The following is a 26,784-nucleotide window of genomic DNA, read 5'->3' on the forward strand; positions in this document are numbered from 1 at the left end:
GGGTATGGGTAAGGGAAGACACAAAGCCTGTATTATTGCAAAGGGAAGTCTAAATGTTTTTCTTCTTTCTTCGCTAACCACTGAACATTTAGTAGTAGTCAGCTTTAAAATAAACAACTGGCTGGCTTCCTTATATATGGTACACGATTCAGAGATGCCGCCTTCAAAACTTATGTCGCTGGTTGAAGCTGCTTCTGTAGGGAAGAAAAGACAATTTGTATGAAGTGATGCTAATGCACATCACCAGATATGGGGAAGTTCGGATGTCAACGAAAGGGGTGAGTTGCTTATTGAGTATTTAAAAGTTGCAATCTGGCAATTTGTAATAAAGGGAATAAACCTGCCTATTACCAGTAACAGGCAGGAGGTACTAGATATTACCTTTGTATCAGAAGATATAAGCGGAAAAAAGTGCGACTGGGAAGTGTTGGATGACCACAGCTACTCTGATCATCGTTATATTAGTTTTAGCCTTGGAGAAAATACTGGAGTAGTGGAATATTGCAGCTGGGTGGAATTTTGCAGCTCCGTGGAGGATGCATCTGCTTATATCAGAATGTCATATATACCTGTGGGATGGAGGGTCATTCCGAAAGCAGGAACACCCTACCACACGAAGGCGAAAGAATTTCGTCCTATTAGCCTGTCATCCTCTATGCTGAAGACTCTTGAGAATTTCATAGAAACATATCTTAGGGCAAAGATCCCTGGAGATCGCCTGTCGCGACAGCAGCATGCATATAGTAAAGGCAAATCCACTGAAACAGCTCTTCACGACCTAGTCGGCTACAAAGATGGTTTTCTCGCTGTCATAGGATATGCAATTGTAGCATTTCTTGACATTGAAGATGCTTTTAATAATGTAAAACCGACGTCAATCATGAAGAAGTTGGAGTTTCTAGGCATCAACTCTACTGTAAGAAAGCTTTTTAATAACTTACTTACTAAAAGATGCATTACGGCATCTAAAAAGATGGGTCAGCAGAGGAACACCTGAAGGAGGTGTACGGTCTCCTCTACTTTGGAATATAGCCATTAACAATATATTATTGTCTCTGGAAGAAAAGGCGTAAAAGTGGTCGCGTATGCTGATGACGTGGCAATTGCGGTTAGGGGAAAGTTTCCCAGCACTCTAAGATATATACTTCAGGAAGCTCTACGTGCAACAGTGGGCTATCGAAAGTGGTCTGGGCATAAATCCATGCTAGACAGAAGCCGTTCTTTTCAGCAGGAGATACAAATTGCCCAAAGTGGGACCTGTCTCATTAAGTGGAGAGAATGCTTCATTTATAGAAAGCGCAAAATACCTGGGTGTTTTGCTGGACAGGAAATTGAGCTTCAAATCCAATATTTCGGATAGGGCAAGAAAGGCAACTCTTGCCATATACACCTGCAAAAGAGCCATTGGCAAAAGTTGGGGATTAAGACCGCGCGACATGCATTGGGATATACTGAAGTTGTCAGACTTATTATGCTATATGGTGTTGTGGTCTGGTGGACGGCGCTTCAAAAATCCACCTACTGCTCAATACTTTACCAGATCCAAAGGATGTTTTTTTTGTGCATCACAGCCGCTACCCAAATTGCAGCGACCACTGCCGTGAGGTTAATAGTGTTTTCTCATTGGTCATGTGGCGGCCACGGACAATGTTTTGTACTTGATACAATATCCTATGTCTCAGGCAGTGTGAATTACACCCTACCTGAGCTGCTTTTTGATAGAAATTACTGTAACACTATTACTGATACAACCGATTGGACCTACGATATCCCTAGTAACAGAAGTTACATAGATTTCTATATGGATGGTTCCAAACTAAACGACCAGGTGGGCTTTGAGGTGTACTCTAAAGATCTAGAACTGGTCATATGGAAGAAATTACCCGACCACGGCAGTATGTATCAAGCAGAGATTCTTGCAATTAAGGAAGTGGTGGAATGACTAAGATGTAATGTGATTACGACGATTGGCATAAATATCTTCTCAGACAGCCAGGCAGCCATTAAATCCCTGGAGAACGTATTTCTCAACACAAAAATCGCCCTCGACTGTCGCAGATCTCTCAACGAGATGGCTGAACAGTTCAAACTTCACCTGTTTTGGGTGCCGGGCCACAGAGATATCCCAGGGAATTCTAAAGCAGACGAGTATGCGAGACTAGGAACTACTTTACACACTCCAGGGATACTGGAATCTGTGGGTATGCCTCTAGCGACTTCATGTAAGCTAAGTTTTCAGGACCAGGCCCGAAGGACAACGAATGATAGATGATCAAAAAGAGGGAGGTTGGAGCATTTGGCCTAATCTAGACTTGAAGAGGTCTATTGCTTTGCTGTCATTGGCTGGAAAAGACGTCAAGACAGGTCACTGTCTAATCGAAAAACATGCTGACAGACTGAAGGTTGCCAGCAACGACTTTAGCAGAAGCTGTGAGGACATCGAAGAAGAAGAGACTATAGAACACCTTCTGTGTGTGTGTCCCGCACTAGGAGTTAGAAGGAGTTCCAGTTTAGGTTCTCACTTCTTTGAGAACATGTCTGATTTAGCGGATGTGAACATTCGCAAGTTATTGGGCTTTTTAAAGCGATCTGGATGGTTCAACGGTAGAAACTAGAAGGCATCTTCCTTCTTCTGTTCCTGTGGTATCACATGGACGAAAACGTCTAAGTGAGTCTGATGGCAGACTGCCACTTAAACCTAATCTAACCGTGGTTTTTGCAAATTACAAAAGTTTCGAGAAATTGAAAAAATGAAAAATGCATCATAGTTTTACGGCTCTTTGTGGTTGTTTTTGTGGCAAATAACAAAAAACAAATAATCTGCATTAAAGATTTGATATTTTCACCATCGCAATTTCCCATGCATATTTTATTGTTTTCATAATTGATTCGTCTTCTATTTTTTGATGTGGTGTCTCGTTTATAAAAGGAAATGTTGGTATACGCTTTTCACCGAACATTGAATTTGACTCTCATCGGAGGGTGAATAAAACAATTACTTATGAAATTCTCTGGGCCAGAAAAATGATTAAACTTTTTTGTTCTTCTAACCTCGGCAGACATACTGCTGCCCAGCCGGAATTTGGCTTTACGAAGTGCAAACAATCCGCTAAGGTTGCACAGGAAAATGTTGTTGGGCAAATGCAACATGTATTCATTTGCAGGTAGTAGCTGTCGCCCAATAACAAAATATTTAGTGCACTATGTGTCAAAATCAGTGATTATTGCAACTCTGATTTTGTGTTCGCGCCATTTCTCGTTGTTTGTGTGTGATATGGTTCTTAACTATAATACACACACACAACCAAAACGCGTTGAAAATTAGTGCACTTCGCGAGAAAAAATTTTATTCAACATTATAAAATGTTTTTTATTTAAATTTTGTGAAATCAAGATCGACAAAATGTTTCCATTATAAAAAAAAAATAAAACCAATAGCTTTGAGATTTAGTTAAATTTATTGATATAAAATTTGTACATAAATCTAGGTACTTTGATGTTGCTGTTGTTGTCACACTTGCATGTGGAAGGACGCTGTAAACGACGCTGTACAAGAACACAAGTGTTCCACAGTTGAAAAATATATGTGTTACGGGTACCTTTTTGTGTAAATTTTGGTGATCTAGGCTTCAATTCCTCTTTCAAGTGATAGTCGGCTCGAGATAAGATGAGTTTTTAAATTATCAAATTCCAATGAAATATCACATATCCTCAGGTTTAGTTCATGTTGGAAAACTTTTTTTTTGGCAAAAAAAAACTATATTAACCACAGTACTTACTTTTTAAGCGCAGTATGCACCTCTGGCGAAATTTTCTTTACCAAAAGAAATGCATTGACATATCCATGGTACTTGGAAGGTAATGTCACTTGCCCATTATATAATTAACAAGTAGTGTACCGTAAACAGCTGAATAAAATATTTTCTCGCGAAGTACACTATCAACGAGTTTTGGTTATGTGTGTGTATTGTGTAAGAACCATACCGCATACAAACAACGAAAAATGATGGGAACTAGTAACATAAACAAACTCAGAGCTGCACTAATCACTGAATTTGAAACATAGTACACTAATTTTTTTGTTGTTGGTCGACTGCTACTACATATAAATTAATATATCTTGCATTTGCCCAACAACATATTTCTGTGCAACCCTGGTGGGCAGGGCAGCAATATGTCTGCCGAGGTTAAAAAAAGAAAAAAGTATAATCATTTTCCTGGCCCAGATAATTTAATAAGTAATTGTTTTGTTCATCCACCGATCAGAGCCAAATTCAGTGTTCGGTAAAAGGCGTATACCAGCATTTCCTTTCATAAACGGGACACCACATCAAGAAATAGGAGACGAATCAATTATGGAAACAATAAAATATGCATGGGAAAATTGCGATGGTGAATATATAAAATCTTCAAAGCAGATGATTTGTTATTACCACAAAGAACCATAAAACTATGATGCATTTTTAATTTTATTTTTTAATAAATAATAAAAAATTAATAAATAAAAATCAACCAACGTTCAGAATTTCGTTTTAAGTTTACATTTATTTTGTATTTTGTTTAGAAGCACATACATCAATGTATGACATTAGGAAATTTGTCAAATTAAAAAAATTGTACTCAGCTGTTCAAATGAGCATACCTTTAATTTCTTGTACCATGTAACATATCCTAAACGAAATTTTCATCGCCGGTACCATTACCGAAAATTTCGCTTGCAGGTACGAAGCTCAAATGAAATTTTCTTTGCGTAACTGGGTGACACAATACATAAATTTTTTTTTTGCAACTACGAATGAAAATATATGTTTTAATAGCTCCATGCAACATGCAATACAGTTAATTGTAAAAAAAAACTATTAATTACAGCACATATGTACTTTATTTACCAAAAACGACCAAAATTATAAATGGATATTTTTCGTTATCTTGTATTGTACACAACTGTTTTTCAGTGGCGTCATAAATGTTTTGGCTGCAACGGAAAATTTCGCATACTCAGCTTTACAGTTTTCATTTGACTCCAGAGTTAAAAACATCCAATAGCTTAAAGACATCGCAAAGTTTCGATAACACAAAAAATTTTTAAAATTATATGGTGACAAACACAAAAAGCATAAAGTGCGGAAATTACCAACCGTTTTTGGTTTCGTTCGCCAGAAAATTAAGCTATAAGTTATCTACTTCCAGCCTGGAGGCCAGAAAGCGACTTCGTCTACCTTTATATATATCACAGTTACCGCAGAACTGTTTTTTGTTGAACAAATCTTTCGGATTTTTCTTTTAAGCTGAAAGGCAGGACACAAAATCCAGTCTGGAAGACATACCAAACCAAAGGGGAGATCAACACCTTTAATTTCATTTGCCATAAATATCCCACAACGGTTTTTCGTAGAACAATCCTTCCAGATTGCTTTTTTGAAACTGGGTTGCAGGACACAAAACTTAGTCTGTGGGCCATTAATGGACTTCGTTCAAAAAGCCCGCATACCAAGTCAAAGGCGATAGCAACACCATTAGTTTGGTGTACCACACATATCCCAGAACTGTTTTTCGTAGAACAATCCTTCCAGATTTCTATTTTGAAACAGGAGGGCAGGAAACTAAATCCAGTCTGGAAGAGATAAATAGAATTCGTTCAAAAAAGCGCGTATACCAAGTCAAAGAGGAGAACAACTCCTTTAATTTGGTGTGCCACACATATCCCAGAACTTTTTTCGTAGAACAATTCTTCAAGATTTATATTTTGAAATCAAACAAGCTGTCATAGAGAATAGACGTGTTCTATTAAAGCTCGCATTAAAAACGTAAGTATTCATAGTTTCAGTTGTGATTACTACAAATAACAATAAAAATACGATGTTGAGTCGATCTGTTGACACATTTCCTGCGTTGAATATATCGAAAAGTGCATTAAAAGACATTACAAATCAAAAACAAAAGTGCATATAAAGTATTTGCAAAGTTAGAAAAATAAGACTACAAACAAAACAATAACACCAATAAAAGAGTGTCTAATGAAACTGCTGAAATTCTCTCACAAATAAATAGAGAGTTTCCTTGTTGTAATTTTAATGAGTAGAACTATCCAGTAAACATTTATTCCGACCCAAAACAATTGCGACTAAATTAACCATCTATCCCTAAAACTATACTTCACTTATTAACATTAATTGCAGAAAATAAATTTTCTGCAATGACCCATCGATTCAATGCGTTTAAGAAAAAAAAAACATTGAATCCTAATATAAACACAGTCGCCGATTACACTAGACTTAATACTCTGCCGCCTTCTGGCCTAATAACACCATCGAATTTGCTGCTGAAACTATATGTATATATATATATATATATATATATATATATATATATATATATATATATAACATCAAAGATTGACATTGACGTCGAATTGAGTGCATCCCAATAGTATCATCATCAGTAAAACAGTTTTTGAAAATGCATCATGCTGCCTGGAGAATTTTCTGCAATCACCCGTTTAAGAAAAAAAACATTGAATCCTAATATAAACGCAGTTCCATCTAATATTGAAATTCGAATGAATCAGCAACCATCAACCAGTTTAGTCGCCGATTACACTAGACTTAATACTCTGCCGCCTTCTGGCCTAATAAGACCATCGGTGGAAGTTTCAGCAGCCAAATTTGCTGCTGAAACTTCCACCGATGACATCTAAATATATATATATATATATATATATATATATATATATATATATATATATATATATATATATATATATATATATATATATATATATACATATATATAAATATATATATATATATATATATATATATATATATATATATATATATATATATATACATAAATATATATATACATATATATAAATATATATATATATATATATATATATATATATATATATATATATATATATACATATATAACATCAAAGATTGACATTGATGTCGAATTGAGTGTTTACAAATTTAAGTACCATGAAAGGCGTAGCAAAGCTTCTTTTCGTTTCATTGTTCCAGAAGAATTTTTTAAGTCGTTATAAAACCTGATTTTTGGCCCGCTAAGGCATTTATCCGAGAGTATATCTTCAAGGATACGCATCGATCTGATGTTGTTTACCTCCCAACTATTTCTAACTCTGAAATTATACCAAAAAACTGAATTTGTCATTAGCTGTTGATCACATGTCTCTAGTATATCAAAATCTTACAGGGTTTAATACCAAAACTTTCGTCTCTTTACTCAGATAGCTTCATTCGATTCGATTATCATATTATCGCTTTTACTGAAACTTGGCTTCAGAATAAGGTATACGATTATATTATTACAATTCAAATATATAGGCGTGATCGAAACGATAAAATGAAAAAAATCTGGCGGTGGTATGCTAGAAGCGGTCTCCACTGAATTTCCTTCAAAAGATATAATAGTGGAATCTTCCTTGGATATTGCATTGAAGCAACACAACACCACGCACACTGATGGCGCAAAACACAATCTGTCAAAGTCAGAGCTGCTCTAATCTGTCAAAAACATTTTTTTGTTGTTTTACAACTGTCGCTACCTGTAAATGATTATATATAGGGTACTATGACATGTAAAACTTGTTTCCAAAGAGGTGTCGCATAGGTAAAATTTTTTCATAAGTAATGAGGGAATGTCCTACTGAATGAAATTAGCAAATTTTTTGCTTGCTAATTTGATTCATTAAGTAACTAAATTAAGTAATCACGAAAAAATGTTGCGAAAAACGAGTATAGTACCAGTCATAAGGGAATGTAACACTGAACGAAATCAGCAAGTACTTTGCTTCAAAATCAATTATCTAAAAAATTTAATCATAAAAATTTCGCTTAAAGCGAATATTGTACCACTTTTAACTAGTGATCTTCCGTAAATTTGTAATGAAACGACATTTCAGTTTGGAATGAAAATTGGCGGGTACACATTGAAGATTTATTTCGTCTTCATTGAATAAATATTCAAAGTTTTCACGTTTTTTGCACCACATAATAATTTTGTTTATACATAAGCGATTTATGTTATGTTAACTGCAAAATTTATCATCCAACAACAAGTGTGGCAGATTGGTCAAACAAATGTATCGTACTTTGTCTATTTGCAAGCGAAAATTTGACTAGAGCTGCGTACAGGGCTTAAACTAGAAACTTGTTTACAATATTATGTCACCCTGTATAGTTATCACCAATGTTACCATCAACCGTATCTGTGCCGCCCTCAAGTTTGTAAATAAAAATCCGGAAAGATTGTTGTACGAAACGAAATTCCTAAGACTTGGTGTCCTGCTCTCTAGTTTCAAAATAGAAATCTCGAAGGATTATTCTACAAAAACGATACTGGGATATGCATGGAACACTAATTTATAGGTATTGATGTCCTCTTTGACATGGTGTACGCAGTTTTTGAACGAAGTCCTTTAATGGCTTCCAGACTGGATTTAATGTCCTGCCTCCAGTTTCAAAATAGAAATCTAGAAGGATTGTTCTACGAAAAACAGTTCTGTGATATTTGTGGTGCACCAAATTAAAGGAGTTGATCTCCTCTTTGAATTGGTATACGCACTTTTTGAACGAAGTCCATTTATGGCTTCCAGACTGGATTTGGTGTCATGCGCACCAGTGTATTTTTTTTATTTAAGTCGATAGATAATAAATAACCTTACAGACTAATTACAATATATTTTAAAATGTATTAACCTAAGTATTTAAAAATAATATAATTTTCCTTTTTAAACTTTCTCGATTCTCAGATAGATCTATTATATCTTTCAGTTGATTAAATCGATAACATAGGTGCCGAAAAGGATCATTATTGGCATAGTTGCTTTTATAATACGAAATTTTCAAAAGATCAAAATATCTGGTTGGTCTGATAGGAACGTTAAAGAAAATTCGACTCAAATGAAAGCAGGAATCTATTTGACCATGAATTAATTTAGTCAAAAGCGTAATGTTTAGCATTTTAATGTAGGATTAAAATCTTTATAAGATTTAATCGGTACTCATACGAAGTTAATGAACTTCTGTTCCACCCATTTCGACGGAGACAAAATAATAGAAATTGTTTTTGAGCCGATTCTATCAAATCAGAATGAATATTGTAGTACGGATCCCATACCACTGAACCATACTCGAAATAACTTCTGACTAGCGTCACAGAGAAATCACTAAGTTCTTTACTCTAGCGTTTCATGAAGCCAAGAGCACCACGTGCTTTGTTCATAACCATTGAGATGTGTTAACGGAAGTTTAAGCGTTGGTCTAGAAGAAATCCAAGGTCTTTAAAGCTATAGACTACTTCAATTTGATCGGAACCCAAAAAATATGCTAGTTTTAAGAGAGGTTATTCTTGACAATGATATGTGTTTACATTTGGAAATATTAAGTTTCATAAAGTTCTGGTTGAACCATTCGTAAAGAGTATCAAGGTCATACTGAAGACAAAACTGTTCATCAGAGTCTCGCGTTGATCTTTACATCATCTGCATACATTAAAATATTCGAGTGCATTAAAGTAAAAGGAAGATCGTTTATGAACAAACAAAACAGCACAGAGCTAAGTTGATTACCCTGTGGAACACCTGAAGAGACAACAATTGATTTGGAAACTGCATTACCAAATTTAGCTGTTTGAGTACGTCCAGTCAGATATGACCTGCTCCACTTTAGTAAAGATGGACTGAAACCAATAAGTTATATTTTTCTTAGACCGTGTAGTTGACTTTATCAAATGCTTTACTAAAGTCGGTATATATAGTCTCCGTTTGGTAGCGTTCCCTAAAGCCATCGTTGATCAAACAACTAAATTCTAAAATATTTGTTATCGTCGATTTCGGTTTCCGGAACCCATGTTGGTAGGGAGACAATATTGAAGAGACTTGATGTGAAATAGTGTCAGTCAGAATTTTTTTTAATATCTTCGGAATAGCATTCAAAAATGAAACGCCCCTGTAATTAGAAACCTCATTGCGATATCCGGCTTTAAATAACGGTCTTATATAATATTGCTTCCACAATTCCGGCAGACATCCATGCTTTAATGAACTGTTGAAAAATGTACAAAGGGGATTCGAAAGTTCGAGAGCGCAATGCTTTAAAATGTTCGATGGAATTCCATCTGGGCCGGGATTAAAAGTTATCTTCAGTGACCTTAAATCCCAGACACGTCTATAAAAGCTGAATTGTTGATTGTGTATGGATATGTTCCACATAAATCATAATAATTATCTGAGTAAGTAGTGCTAAAAAAGTCAGCAAAGATGTCGGCAATGCCTGAATCGTTATCAGCTACTTTAGCTTTATAGGATTTAGGATTTGATTTCAATTGATTTCTAATTTTATACACATAACTACCATATGCCAATTCGTTTTTTTTATTATATTTGCATCTTGTTAAAGAATACATCGAAAAGTCAGACGTTGACCCTGAGCGTTTAAACCTTTTATATAATTTGTTCTTCTTGTTCTTCAGCCTAGAAAGATCGGTTGTATTCCATGGAGGACCAGATGCGTTGCAAAAAGTAGTTTTAGGGACAGATTGAGAAATAAAGTCAAGTAGCACAGTATAAAAAGTCGAAATAATTTCATCGATATCTTTAGATCTGAAAATTTCATTCCAATGAACAGATGAGATCAGTTTTAGCAAAAGAGTACATTTTTTCATTTCCTACATCTTTTTTAACTTTAAGAGAGGGATAGGGTATACGTAATTTGAGTGTCGGATGATGTCTATCCTCAGGACTTACAACCGGATCATTAGAACTTAAACTTAACTCAGATGGTTGATTAACGAAAACAAGATCGAGTAATTTAAAAAATGATTTTTTTATGTAATTAATTTGAGAAAGACCAAAATTTAACAATATCCCAATGTATTAATTAGAAATGCCATTTGGTATCACGTGTGTTATATCATTTGACTCGGACGAATGAATCCAGTTAATTTGAGGAAGATTAAAATCGCCATGGGCAATCAATGTGTCTTTTGGTTAAGATGACTAAAATGCTGATTGGATTGCAGATACGTGTTTTCAATAAATAAGAAGAGGGTAGGACGTAAGAACATGAAATAAATATTGAAACAATTTTCAAAAATATCTTTACGGCTACAAATTCAATATCCAAGGAAGATTCCACTATTATATCTTTTGAAGGAAATTCAGTGGAGACCGCTTCTAGCATACCACCGCCAGTTTTTTTTCATTTTATCGTTTCGATCACGCCTATATATTTGAATTGTAATAATATAATCGTATACCTTATTCTGAAGCCAAGTTTCAGTAAAAGCGATAATATGATAATCGAATCGAATGAAGCTATCTGAGTAAAGAGACGAAAGTTTTGGTATTAAACCCTGTAAGATTTTGATATACTAGAGACATGTGATCAACAGCTAATGACAAATTCAGTTTTTTGGTATAATTTCAGAGTTAGAAATAGTTGGGAGGTAAACAACATCAGATCGATGCGTATCCTTGAAGATATACTCTCGGATAAATGCCTTAGCGGGCCAAAAATCAGGTTTTATAACGACTTAAAAAATTCTTCTGGAACAATGAAACGAAAAGAAGCTTTGCTACGCCTTTCATGGTACTTAAATTTGTAAACACTCAATTCGACATCAATGTCAATCTTTGATGTTATATATGTATATATATATATATATGTATATATATATATATATATATATATATATATATATATATATATATATATATATATATATATATATATATATATATATATATATATATATATATATATATATATATATATATATATATATATATATATATATATATATATATATATATATATATATATATATATATATATATATATATATATATATATATATATATATATATATATATATATATATATATATATATATGTATATATATATATATATATATATATATATATATATATATATATATATATATATATATATATATATATATATATATATATATATATATATATACATATATATATATATATATATACATATATAACATCAAAGATTGACATTGATGTCGAATTGAGTGTTTACAAATTTAAGTACCATGAAAGGCGGTTCCAGAAGAATTTTTTAAGTCGTTATAAAACCTGATTTTTGGCCCGCTAAGGCATTTATCCGAGAGTATATCTTCAAGGATACGCATCGATCTGATGTTGTTTACCTCCCAACTATTTCTAACTCTGAAATTATACCAAAAAACTGAATTTGTCATTAGCTGTTGATCACATGTCTCTAGTATATCAAAATCTTACAGGGTTTAATACCAAAACTTTCGTCTCTTTACTCAGATAGCTTCATTCGATTCGATTATCATATTATCGCTTTTACTGAAACTTGGCTTCAGAATAAGGTATACGATTCTGAAATATTACAATTCAAATATATAGGCGTGATCGAAACGATAAAATGAAAAAATCTGGCGGTGGTATGCTAGAAGCGGTCTCCACTGAATTTCCTTCAAAAGATATAATAGTGGAATCTTCCTTGGATATTGAATTTGTAGCCGTAAAGATATTTTTGAAAATTGTTTCAATATTTATTTCATGTTCTTACGTCCTACCCTCTTCTTATTTATTGAAAACACGTATCTGCAATCCAATCAGCATTTTAGTCATCTTAACCAAAAGACACATTGATTGCCCTTGGCGATTTTAATCTTCCTCAAATTAACTGGATTCATTCGTCCGAGTCAAATGATATAACACACGAGATACCAAATGGCATTTCTAATTAATACATTGGGATATTGTTAAATTTTGGTCTTTCTCAAATTAATTACATAAACAAATCATTTTTTAAATTACTCGATCTTGTTTTCGTTAATCAACCATCTGAGTTAAGTTTAAGTTCTAATGATCCGGTTGTAAGTCCTGAGAATAGACATCATCCGACACTCAAATTACGTATACCCTATCCCTCTCTTAAAGTTAAAAAAGATGTAGGAAATGAAAAAATGTACTCTTTTGCTAAAACTGATCTCATCTGTTCATTGGAATGAAATTTTCATCTAAAGATATCGATGAAATTATTTCGACTTTTTATACTGTGCTACTTGACTTTATTTCTCAATCTGTCCCTAAAACTACTTTTTGCAACGCATCTGGTCCTCCATGGAATACAACCGATCTTTCTAGGCTGAAGAACAAGAAGAACAAATTATATAAAAGGTTTAAACGCTCAGGGTCAACGTCTGACTTTTCGATGTATTCTTTAACAAGATGCAAATATAATAAAAAAAAACGAATTGGCATATGGTAGTTATGTGTATAAAATTAGAAATCAATTGAAATCAAATCCTAAATCCTATAAAGCTAAAGTAGCTGATAACGATTCAGGCATTGCCGACATCTTTGCTGACTTTTTTAGCACTACTTACTCAGATAATTATTATGATTTATGTGGAACATATCCATACACAATCAACAATTCAGCTTTTATAGACGTGTCTGGGATTTAAGGTCACTGAAGATAACTTTTAATCCCGGCCCAGATGGAATTCCATCGAACATTTTAAAGCATTGCGCTCTCGAACTTTCGAATCCCCTTTGTACATTTTTCAACAGTTCATTAAAGCATGGATGTCTGCCGGAATTGTGGAAGCAATATTATATAAGACCGTTATTTAAAGCCGGATATCGCAATGAGGTTTCTAATTACAGGGGCGTTTCATTTTTGAATGCTATTCCGAAGATATTAAAAAAAATTCTGACTGACACTATTTCACATCAAGTCTCTTCAATATTGTCTCCCTACCAACATGGGTTCCGGAAACCGAAATCGACGATAACAAATATTTTAGAATTTAGTTGTTTGATCAACGATGGCTTTAGGGAACGCTACCAAACGGAGACTATATATACCGACTTTAGTAAAGCATTTGATAAAGTCAACTACACGGTCTAAGAAAAATATAACTTATTGGTTTCAGTCCATCTTTACTAAAGTGGATCAGGTCATATCTGACTGGACGTACTCAAACAGCTAAATTTGGTAATGCAGTTTCCAAATCAATTGTTGTCTCTTCAGGTGTTCCACAGGGTAATCAACTTAGCTCTGTGCTGTTTTGTTTGTTCATAAACGATCTTCCTTTTACTTTAATGCACTCGAATATTTTAATGTATGCAGATGATGTAAAGATCAACGCGAGACTCTGATGAACAGTTTTGTCTTCAGTATGACCTTGATACTCTTTACGAATGGTCCAACCAGAACTTTATGAAACTTAATATTTCCAAATGTAAACACATATCATTGTCAAGAATAACCTCTCTTAAAACTAGCATATTTTTTGGGTTCCAATCAAATTGAAGTAGTCTATAGCTTTAAAGACCTTGGATTTCTTCTAGACCAACGCTTAAACTTCCGTTAACACATCTCAATGGTTATAAACAAAGCACGTGGTGCTCTTGGCTTCATGAAACGCTAGAGTAAAGAACTTAGTGATTTCTCTGTGACGCTAGTCAGAAGTTATTTCGAGTATGGTTCAGTGGTATGGGATCCGTACTACAATATTCATTCTGATTTGATAGAATCGGCTCAAAAACAATTTCTATTATTTTGTCTCCGTCGAAATGGGTGGAACAGAAGTTCATTAACTTCGTATGAGTACCGATTAAATCTTATAAAGATTTTAATCCTACATTAAAATGCTAAACATTACGCTTTTGACTAAATTAATTCATGGTCAAATAGATTCCTGCTTTCATTTGAGTCGAATTTTCTTTAACGTTCCTATCAGACCAACCAGATATTTTGATCTTTTGAAAATTTCGTATTATAAAAGCAACTATGCCAATAATGATCCTTTTCGGCACCTATGTTATCGATTTAATCAACTGAAAGATATAATAGATCTATCTGAGAATCGAGAAAGTTTAAAAAGGAAAATTATATTATTTTTAAATGCTTAGGTTAATACATTTTAAAATATATTGTAATTAGTCTGTAAGGTTATTTATTATCTATCGACTTAAATAAAAAAAATACACTGGTGCGCATGACACCAAATCCAGTCTGGAAGCCATAAATGGACTTCGTTCAAAAAGTGCGTATACCAATTCAAAGAGGAGATCAACTCCTTTAATTTGGTGCACCACAAATATCACAGAACTGTTTTTCGTAGAACAATCCTTCTAGATTTCTATTTTGAAACTGGAGGCAGGACATTAAATCCAGTCTGGAAGCCATTAAAGGACTTCGTTCAAAAACTGCGTACACCATGTCAAAGAGAACATCAATACCTATAAATTAGTGTTCCATGCATATCCCAGTATCGTTTTTGTAGAATAATCCTTCGAGATTTCTATTTTGAAACTAGAGAGCAGGACACCAAATTCAGTCTTTAGGAATTTCGTTTCGTACAACAATCTTTCCGGATTTTTATTTACAAACTTGAGGGCGGCACAGATACGGTTGATGGTAACATTGGTGATAACTATACAGGGTGACATAATATTGTAAACAAGTTTCTACTTTAAGCCCTGTACGCAGCTCTAGTCAAATTTTCGCTTGCAAATAGACAAAGTACGATACATTTGTTTGACCAATCTGCCACACTTGTTGTTGGATGATAAATTTTGCAGTTAATATAACATAAATCGCTTATGTATAAACAAAATTATTATGTGGTGCAAAAAACGTGAAAACTTTGAATATTTATTCAATGAAGACGAAATAAATCTTCAATGTGTACCCGCCAATTTTCATTCCAAACTGAAATGTCGTTTCATTACAAATTTACGGAAGATCACTAGTTAAAAGTGGTACAATATTCGCTTTAAGCGAAATTTTTATGATTAAATTTTTTAGATAATTGATTTTGAAGCAAAGTACTTGCTGATTTCGTTCAGTGTTACATTCCCTTATGACTGGTACTATACTCGTTTTTCGCAACATTTTTTCGTGATTACTTAATTTAGTTACTTAATGAATCAAATTAGCAAGCAAAAAATTTGCTAATTTCATTCAGTAGGACATTCCCTCATTACTTATGAAAAAATTTTACCTATGCGACACCTCTTTGGAAACAAGTTTTACATGTCATAGTACCCTATATATAATCATTTACAGGTAGCGACAGTTGTAAAACAACAAAAAAATGTTTTTGACAGATTAGAGCAGCTCTGACTTTGACAGATTGTGTTTTGCGCCATCAGTGTGCGTGGTGTTGTGTTGCTTCAATGCAGAAATTTGAAAAGCATAATGCATATTTATTAAACAAAAAATCAATTATTAAACATTGCGGTATTTTTTATAATTGTGTGTATTGGACTCTCCACAAAGGAACCTTGTTGACCACGTACAAACCAATTGGCCGGTCTGTGGTAAGTTATGCAGCCCCAGTGTGGTCTCGTCAGCTTTGTGACACGCCATGGAAAAATATTCAGATCTGTCAGAATGCCGCCCTCCGGACTGCGATAGGCTATCTCCTCAGTTCTCATGTGGACCATCTTCATCAGGAAACAAAGATCCTACCAGTGCGACGACAAGAAGGATCTTCAGCAAAAATGTAACGCACTGCAACCACCATATAAAAAGAACGGAATCTATTGCAATGTAATACCACTTTCCTAATGTAAAATAATTTTAATTTTATTCGTATCATAATATCTATCATATAAATTGTTACATCAAACAAATCATATATTAAACATGTTATGAATGCTTTTGAAATATTGTTGGGCGTGGCAGTGGTGACTGCATGTGGGAGCATCATAAAAGCAAGTTCTTAGAAACTCATATCTACATAAAAAATAAAAATTAGGAAAAGGAAAGAGATTTAACATAACGTACTCTATTCGTTATCTCTATTATTGTTCTTCTTCTTTTTGGGGTTCCTCATCTGCACCGTTTTCAGCGGCCGCAACTTATCCAGCACCATTCTCATTAGATTGTGTTGTCTCACCATTGCCATTTGCCGCTTCTGATTCTTTAAGCATACGCTTCTTTTTCTTGTTTTTCTTCTTTTGGTGATGACGCCTCACGTGGATGTGGCTTGGTGACTTCTATATTTTTGCTAGGAACTTCACCCGATTCATAGAATTTCAAACGCTCTTCTACTTGCTGCTTCAAAGCATCGCCAAACACCTGAGTAGTTTGCTCAAAGAAACAATCAATGCGCGATGCAATGGATCGTATATTGGCTAGAAAACGTGAAATACGACCTTTGTTCTTCAAACCAGCAGGCCCAATAAAGGAGGAATTATGGAGGAGGCCATATTTAGGTTTAGGGCTTAAGCTACCAGCATGAGATATCAGACGGGTACCAACTTGATCACCAATCAACGATTTGTTATGTAAATATGTTGATAGTTCCTTAAGGCATTCTGACAGCTTAACCGCGCGAAAAGTTTAGTATTCATTAGATCAACAATAGATATATCCACGCCAATGGACATCTTGGCGGCATCAATGATAGCCTGTGCCTTGGCCGAATCCATCACAATTTCTTTCAATTCATCTAGCTTATCGTGTGTTAGTGTTTTACGATCTTTAATGAATTTAGCGGCCTTTGCAAAAATAAAGTTGTCAAGTACAATCTTAACCAACTCTGGGAAGTGATAGGAATACCATTCTCGTATGCAAATTGCAAATTTTTGCATTTCACTAAGGAACACGGGCAAAATTCTCACATATCCTTTTTATAGCCGAGTCCGAACGGCGTGCCGCAGTACGACACCTCTTTGGATAACAGTTTTACATGGCATATACCTCCCAAATGTTGCCAGCATTAGGAGGAAAAAACCACTGCTGAAATTTTTTTTCCGATGGTCTAGCCAGGATTCGAAACCAGGCGTCCAGCGTTATAGGCCGACATGCTAACCTCTGCGCTACGGAGGGTCGGAAACGAATATTTCGATGTGTTGCAAGTGGAATGACAAAATGAATATACCCCTATCCTTCGGTGGTGGGTATAACAAGCCCATAGTAGAAGTACGTACACATAGCCCATAAAGTCTGCGTTCACCTGACAAACTTTTATGATTGGTTAAAGAACACAAAATAAAATTATAAATCAAATCAACTCTTACATATATTTTTTCTTCATATTCCTAACATTAAAAAACAAAAACATTGTTTGGTTAAGCACTTTCACTCTAGAGCGATTTAAATATGATAACAATTAAATCAAAGCACCACAAATAAACAAAGAGTTACTTAAGCACAGAATAAAAACATATTAACACATTCCTAATATTTGGTAGGATAGCCACGTTGTTTTAAGACTACACTTAGTCTATTTGGCATGGAGTTTACCAACTTCTCTGTTTCCTCAGATGTTATTTTCGCCCATTCTGCCTGCATGACACTTGGTAACATCCCCTTGCTGGTTATAACGTGCTGACGAATTTTTTTTTCTCCAATAGATCTCAAAGATGCACAGCGGGCTTGAGATCTGATGATTGGGGTGGTGTTTTAAGCTGCTTTGGAGTGTTATATAGAAGCCAAAGCCTAACAACCTCCGATGTATGCTTTGGATCGTTATCTTGTTGGAACCAAAATGTCGTTGCTAACCCTAGTTTAGCAGCATTTGGTTTCAAATTTATTCAAAATATTGAGATAACCCCACTTATTCATTTTGGACTCAATAAATTCTAATTGACCAGTGCAGTGGGTCAAGTGCAGTCATACACCCCTACACCATAACACCCCCACCACCGTGCTTCACCGTTCCAACTAAATTTTGTTTTTCCAGCTCAGTCCCGGACTTGCGCCACACTATTTGCCGACCTTTAATTCCAAATATATAGAATTTGCTCTCGTCAAGAGAAAATAATTTGTTTCCAAAATCCAGGAGGCTTATTGATGAAAGTATTAGCGAATGCAATCCGCTTTTGTCTGTTTATGACTGAAATATACGGCTTTCTTCGAGCAACTCTTCCATGAAATCCAGATCTATGTAATATTTTCAGCACAGATGCTTTTTTTAAACATTGTTTAATATTTTCAACAATTTTGGTTGATGTTATACGAGGGTTGTTACTTGCCATATTAATCACTTTGCGCTCTTCTCTAACGGATAATTTTTTTGGAGCCCAGGCCGAGGCTTTGAATTTATAATGTCGGTTTCTTTGTAATTATTAATTACGCGGTGGACAGAAGAATACGTTCTTCCAACTGTTCCACCAATATTTCCTTCTTTCCACAATTTAATAATTATGTTTCTTTCAGATATGCATATTTCCTTTCCTTTAGTTTCCATGTTTCCAAATTTATTAATTTAAAAAAAAAAAACACGTGTAACTATCACTTGTTATGGTAATGAACTGAAACTTATCAAAAATAAGAACATGCATCATAAAAAGTAACGGTACTTTCGAAGTAAACAAAGTGAACGCTGACTTTTTGGCTGTCATAATTTCTTGTTATGAGACAAAAGTACCGTTAAAACAAAAAAGCAAAAGCAAACTTATTGGGTTGCCCAAAAAGTAATTGCGGATTTTTTAAAAGAAAGTAAATGCATTTTTAATAAAACTTAGAATGAACTTAATCAAATATACTTTTTTTACACTTTTTTCTAAAGCAAGCTAAAAGTAACAGCTGATAACTGACATAAGAAAGAACGCAATTACAGAGTCACAAGCTGTGAAAAAATTTGTCAACGCCGACTATATGAAAAATCCGCAATTACTTTTTGGGCAACCCAATATATTTTGGTTTTTATTTCTAATTTAAGAAATATAAAGAAACAACATATACAACAAAACTTAACTTTATTTATTTTTTTATGTTGTTTTTTAATCATTAAAAAATAAATTGTCACATGAACGCAGATTTTATGGACTATGTGTATATCATACAAATGAGAATAAGAATTGTGCCTATGTGCTCATAAAGTCAAATTAAAAATAATCGGTTTACATGCCAGTTTATAGACAAATTAGTACCATACATCGCATGGATGTTACCATGTAACAGAATATACCATATGTCAGCCATATGGTAAACATTATTCTCCAATATTTTCCCTGAATATTTAGTATTTAAGGGTTTTATGCCAGAATTTGGTGTTGCACCGAAGAAAGTATGCCCCTTTTTTATTGTGAAATATTATACAAAGAAAACAATACGTGGGTAGTACAAACTAACAATTTAGTTCGTTTATCGCGTTCACCAGGTTTTCGAATAAACAAAAATTTGCAAATTTGCCTATGAACATTCACTAAAGAACAGGGGTAAGCTTCTCACATACCAATGAGTGCTATCCGATTCAAGTTTATGCTCAATGAAAAGGGGCCTCAATGATAAGGGCATCACCTTACAAATGTTGCCAACATTACTAAGGGGAGAAGCTACTTAATTCAAATGAACATTCCATTAAGGAACAGGAGATACTTATCTCATATCAAAGAGTGCAGTCCTTTTCAAGTATTAGCTCAATGATATGGGCTTCCTTTTTTTATACCGAGTCCGAACGGCCTGCCGTTTATCGACATTTGAGAGAAGATTTAACATAGCGTGATACCTCACAAATGAAACCAGTATTAATAAGGGAATGACAACCTCTGAAAAATTTTTTGATGTTCACGCCGGGATTCGAACCCTGACATTCGGCTTCATAGGCGTAGATGCTAACCTCCAACGAGATAATATTTATGATGTTTTCGCCAAAATTCAAACCATGGCAATCCCATGACAGCCGGATCTATGTACCGAATTGTACCGATTAAGTCTTTAATCGACCTAAGGCTACCGCCGCAATGTACGAGTTTACCAGTCGGAAAGATTAAATACCACACTGCTACAACAACAATCACCTCTTGAAACATATGAAATTCAACTTCTGCGGAATGACACCTAGATTGGGTTTCTTTAATCAAAAATCTTGTAACAGGGTGGCGGTAATAGAAGGCTTAATTACGTTGTCTTCTAATTTGTGACGATAATTAACTGAAAAAGTAAAAAGAGTATTAACATTGTATAACAAGATACTTTTCTCACAAACATTTGCCTGTAATACTTGGCTAAAATTGCTTTTAATTTGAATTGCTTTTCCCCTTAATAAAATACACTCACCAAGACAAATGCAAGATAACACGTGCTGAATGAAAAACATGAAAATGTAAACATGCAGCAATTTTGACATTTTGACAGATAGTGTATTTCATGAGAAAAAATTGTATTCAGCTTTTTGCGGTACACTACTTGGTAGTTATGGCATGATAGTACCTCAAAAATGTTGCCAGTATTAGGAGGGTTAGGTTTTTTGGTATTTTAACTAGTTGATTAAGTCTTTAAATAATTTGACAGCTAGTTTATGTGTTTTAATATTTTAATTTATAATTATTTAAAGGTTTTAAATTTTTTTAGCATTTGTTCTTTATCTTACAGACTCTTATCTCTTTCTTTTCTTTTTCTGATATTAAATATTTTAATTATTTCCTTTTTTTAGATCCTTACGTATGTTGTTCACTGTTTATAATTCATTAATAAGAAGTGCCTATAGAAAATTTATATTTCAAAAATGTGTTATCTTTTTAACTTTTAATTGTTTCGTTATATTTTCTTTTTAAAACTGGTAAACTTTTTGTGTCTTGACACGCATAATTTTTATTGACATATAGAAGAGGATGACGAACATTTATTTTTTTATTAACAAAGTCAGCTTCCACGTTCCTTCATTCAATTTCCTGTTTTACATTTTCATTAGCAAAATTCATACACATTGTGGCTTTTTTCGTTCATTTCTTTGAGTCCTTTTTCTTATCATATATATTTTTGAAGTCATTTTGTCCAAATTTAATAAATCACAAAAATCTTTCCTTACCCTAGGTAGTTTACAAATACTTGTCTAATCACTTTTTTCTTTCTTTTGGGATTCAATTAACTGTTCACGATGCTGCCAAGACTCAAAAAGAACCCCCGCTTCCTTAGGATCACTTAGAAACGCCACATTGACATATACGCCGTCAATTCCAGGATAGCCATATACCCATATAATATATGCTCAGTAGGAATGTCCACATGTCAAATCATCTGACGATTATCCTTATATGCAAACGCAACTGAGCTGTGTGAATAATGTATCGTGCAACAAACCCGTCCCTGTCATATAGGTTTCCAGATCAACATGGAATCATCCACGAATATATTGAAATTTGTGAGTGCTTTTAATTCTGAATTACCTTACAATTATCATATGTCAAATGTTGCATGTCACTTTGCAACATATAAATCTCCCCTACGGCAAAACCTGTTACAACATTGCCGTGTGAATGACAATTTTCTCAATAAGAGGAAGCATAAAAGACAACACGGGCGCACACAAAAATAAATTTAAGAAAATAATAAATTTTAACTTGCGTTCGTCATGATGGTTTGGAATTAACATACTTTTTTAAAACACTACAAGAATCTCAATGAAAACACAATACTTTTAAGAAAATTTTTTTATAAGTTAAGGTTGGTACTAAATTCATTTTTTGCGGTGAAACTCCATATAAAAAAAATTAGAGGAAAATATTGATGACAAGTATTCATTTCGCTATAACTTGTTTCATCTAGAGGAAATTTACGTTCCACGACGCCCAAAAAGAGAACGTCGTTGCGCAACAAGTCGTTTTCTTACGTAAAATAAAAGCGATCGCCAAACTTCTAATTGCAACAAAATGTTTGTTAAGTTAGGATCTTGGTACGAAAAACAGTTCTTGGGTATGCCTTGTAAACCAAATTAAAGGTGTTGATCTCTGTTTTGACGGCTTCCGGGCTGGAATTAATGTCCTGCCCTCTAGTTTCAAAATAGAAATCTGGAAGGATTGTTTTACGAAAACAGTTCTGGGATATGTGTGCCACGCCAAATTTAAGGTATTGATCTCCCCTTTAATTTGGTGTACGCATTTTTTTGAACGAAATCCATTTATGGCTTCCAGGCTGGATTTAATGTTCTACCTTACAGATTCAAAATCTCCCCTTTAATTTGGTGTACGCACTTGATGGCCTATAGACTGAATTTGTGTCCTGCCTTCCAGTTTCAAAACAGAAATCTGGAAGGATTGTTTTACAAAACAGTTCTGGGATATACGTAGCCCATCAAATTTAAGGTATTGATCCCTTTGTATTGGCATAGCACTTTTTTGAATGAAGTCCATTTATGGCTTCCAAGCTGGATTCAATGTTCTGCCTTACAGTTTCAAAATAGAAATCTAGAAGGATTGTTCTACGAAAATTGGAGGTATTGATCTCCCCTTTGACTTGGTATACGCACTTTTTTGAACGAAGTCCATTTATGGCTTTGTGAAACAATTTTATTAAATTACTACTAAATTTTATAATTTCAATAAAAAATTACCAGATGCTACGGAAAATTTGCTGCCCAAAAATCCCAACAATAACCGGTATTCAATGCAAACGCAGTGTTGCATTTCAATTTAGAAGGAGACTTGCTTCCAATCTCCCTAAACAAGTAGATTTGCACACATTGAAAATGTATGGAAAACCTCTTTGCAAAACACCAGATTTCCGAAATCTCGTCGCAAATCTAGTTTTGCTCCAAGTGGAAACATGGGATAACAGACTTATTAAATAACTTGACTAGAGATTCACAATACAACATAAAAGATGGGATAGAATTCAAATCAAAAATTAATGACAAGGAAATCAGAGACAATGAGGTAGTTATATCTTTCGACATTGTGTCTATTTCCAAGCATACCGGTTAATTTAGCTTTAAATACTATAACCGAAAATAGATTTATTTGTAGTATTGTTAACATTATGCATAAAGGATTCTAGATATTTTACATATGATGAAAAATTGTATGAGCAATAGAAAGGCATGCCAATGGGTTCGCCCATCTCGCCGATAATCGTCAATATTGTGGTGCAAACCTTATTAAACGCATCAATTGAGAAAATGAAAAAAAAAACTAGGATTTCTGACCAAATACGTGGACGACATATTTTGTGTATAGGAAAGAACGGAAGTAGAAAATACTCTACAAGTTCTAAATTCCTTCCACCAAGTTCAGTTCCAAATGGAATGTGAAACAGGCAACAAATTGCCATATCTTGACACCATGTCCAATCAATATCAAAATAAGCTAAAATTAAATTGGTATCAAAAAGATAAAACATCTGGGAGACTAATAAATTATCATTCAAATCGTTAATAATTTCATCGGCAGAGTACTTAAAATCAGTGACAAAAGATATCAACAAGAAAACGAAAGGAGAATTCAACAAATACCCAGGTTAAATGACTTCCCAAACAACACTATTAAGGACCTTATAAAATTCGTCAAGAAAGAACGGAGAACAACCAAAGGGAACTAACACCAAAAATCTTCAAGAAAACGACATATATTCCAGAGTTTTCGAATAGGATTATCTGTTCAAATATGTACAACAGGGAAAAATACCAGCTTGCCTTAAAAAGCCACAACACATTAAGTAGTCTCTTTAACAGGACTAAATCCAAGATGAAAAAGCAAAACAAATCAAATGTAGTTTATAAGTCTTAATGTAACGGGGATGACATATGTGAGAACAACTAAAACGAAATTAAAGACACAAATCTGACCAGAAAATGAGAGACAAACCTTTAGAACAAAACACTGCACTGCATATTGCACTTTAACAGGGCATACACCTCATTTTAAAGACGTTGACGTACAAGCACGAGAATCCAATCAGAAAAAACGATTTACTTTAGAAATGTACATACTATTGATACACCTAAAAACAAACGCAAGAAACAGAATTGTGCACAAGAATTACAAGAATTTGGTACAAAAATACGGACAAAGATGAGAGAGCTTTAGTCGAATTTGTGCGCTGTAAAGGAAAAGTCGATTGTTTTGTTTCAAAATGTAATTATTTTCAAATGTATAAATGTTTTTATTTTTTTTTATTTTGTGCAAAATTACTAGCTTGTTAAATTTCTAGTTCAAACCCTTTTGAAGATCACCGGTGGTGGTCGAAATATTGGTAAAAAATACGAATAAAACACCTGTTGCTTCCCTTTTTGTGCACCATGAATAAACTTCCCACACCCGGATGGCCTTCAAAAATAACAAGATGATGGATGGTTTGTGTTTCAAATTATGGAAAAAACTGCTGGTTTTATTGATGTATTTATTTCGAGTGATTTGTGTTTAAATTAAGATTTTACATTTGGTTTATGTGTGTGCTGATGTTATTTTGAATTGATGTGAGACATTTATATGCGTTTATTCACAAGAACAATAAAGTTAAACATTTTCAAAATTTACAATTTAACACTTTAACAAATATCAATAAAAACGCTATAATAATATACAAGACACAACTCACATGTTTTTTTAGTTACACAAAGAGAAATAACCCGTAAGTGCCCGAAGGGTCTATTTATACAAGAAATTGTCTTAAAATACAAACCAAATTAAGAAATTTGGCAAGAGCTTGGGAATTTTTGGCTATTTTCGATTTAGCTGACATTTGAACCAGAATTTTACAAAAGCGAGGTTGCCGTCTCTGTAGGGTTGCCGTAAACAACATCGCCACCCCCGTGAACTGACCCAGAGGGGGAGGCTTCCCTTCCAACAGCAGAGGCTTCATCATTTAGTCTGACCAAATCGAGAATTGGCCGGCGTTAGGTACCCACATCACGACAAAGCATATACAATTAAGTATTTGACAGCACTTAATTTCCTCCATTGAACACTGTATTATGGATGTTCCCAAACACCAAGCTATAATCCGTTACGGTCTTCTGAAAATGAAAAATCTATCAACATTTAAAAGGCACTAACAAAACCTTTCAGCCAGCCTTAAGCCAATTTCATCCTTCTTAATACCCGGTTGCACCTCATTCTGGAAATATGAATCCGCCTTCTCTTGCACTTGTACACACTTTATGGCTGCCTGCCGTTCTAGTTGTGGAGCTTTTTCGCTGTTTCGGGGCACAGCTTGTCTTGCCTATTGCAAAAATTATTTTTACACCACTCACATTCTCCACTCTCCAATATGGTACCATTGCCATAGCCTCCTGGCTTGTATCCACAATGAAATACGGGTCCACTTTGCTGCTACATAAACCAACAGAATAACATATTGGATTCGCAGTTTCCATCAACCTCAACAGTTTTTCCAACCAGTACTTCCACTGGTTATAACCTTTTGCCGACAATTCCACCTCACAACTTACCCCATATTTCAAGGCCTTCTCCATAAGCAGTTTCCTCGTGATCATTAAGACGCACCAAAGCCCATACGGCGTGTATACATTGTAGGTACATATCATAGTGGGCATCTTTTTACAATTGAAAACATGATTGTTAAATTTACCCAATTGCAAACAAGAACAAAAAACTTCTGTTGCTAGAAATTAATGAATACCAAGTATTCGTTCCAATCTGTCACTACGAAAAATGTTGCCATAGTTATTGTCATTGTCAGATGGGTTACCATTGATAACTGCCATATTGCGGAGATAACAGCTTTCTGATTTATGGGTCCTTATCATTTGACTGACAATTTTGAGTAAAGTAATCAATATGATGGTATTCTCTAGTACAAGGAACAGTTTCTGCCAAATTCGAAATGAATAACTTTAATTTGTCCATGTATTCATCCATGGTTGGCAAAATATTGGCTCCAAATTTTTCGTCTTTCTTGGGCTCGTATTGTAGCCGTTGAGTGAAACGGACGTGTTTTTATTTCGCTTCTCAAAGAAAAAATAATATTCCGAGATACGGATATATAATCCGTACTATCTATTACGAAAAAAATTTAAAGCTTTTTGGAGTAAGCTAG

The 26,784-nt window shown here is 34.2% G+C and overlaps 2 long non-coding RNA genes and 1 pseudogene across 2 annotated transcripts; 1 reads left to right on the forward strand and 2 right to left on the reverse strand.

The window, feature by feature from the left end:
- Positions 1–14,917: 14,917 nt before the first annotated feature.
- Positions 14,918–16,696, forward strand: LOC131995863 (uncharacterized). The gene is made up of 2 exons (XR_009397657.1): positions 14,918–15,576; positions 16,123–16,696. It is a non-coding gene; the product is annotated as an uncharacterized LOC131995863 (long non-coding RNA).
- A 26-nt stretch (positions 16,697–16,722) lies between these two features.
- Positions 16,723–19,430, reverse strand: LOC106091124 (nucleolar protein 56-like; annotated as a pseudogene).
- Positions 19,431–25,079: 5,649 nt separating this feature from the next.
- Positions 25,080–26,412, reverse strand: LOC106091131 (uncharacterized). Its single transcript, XR_001221958.2, has 2 exons — positions 26,177–26,412; positions 25,080–26,057 (listed from the first exon to the last, which is right to left on the reverse strand). It is a non-coding gene; the product is annotated as an uncharacterized LOC106091131 (long non-coding RNA).
- Between the last annotated feature and the right edge of the window lie 372 nt (positions 26,413–26,784).

This window comes from Stomoxys calcitrans, chromosome 3 (genome assembly GCF_963082655.1).
Source record: "Stomoxys calcitrans chromosome 3, idStoCalc2.1, whole genome shotgun sequence".
NCBI classification, from domain to species: domain Eukaryota; kingdom Metazoa; phylum Arthropoda; class Insecta; order Diptera; family Muscidae; genus Stomoxys; species Stomoxys calcitrans.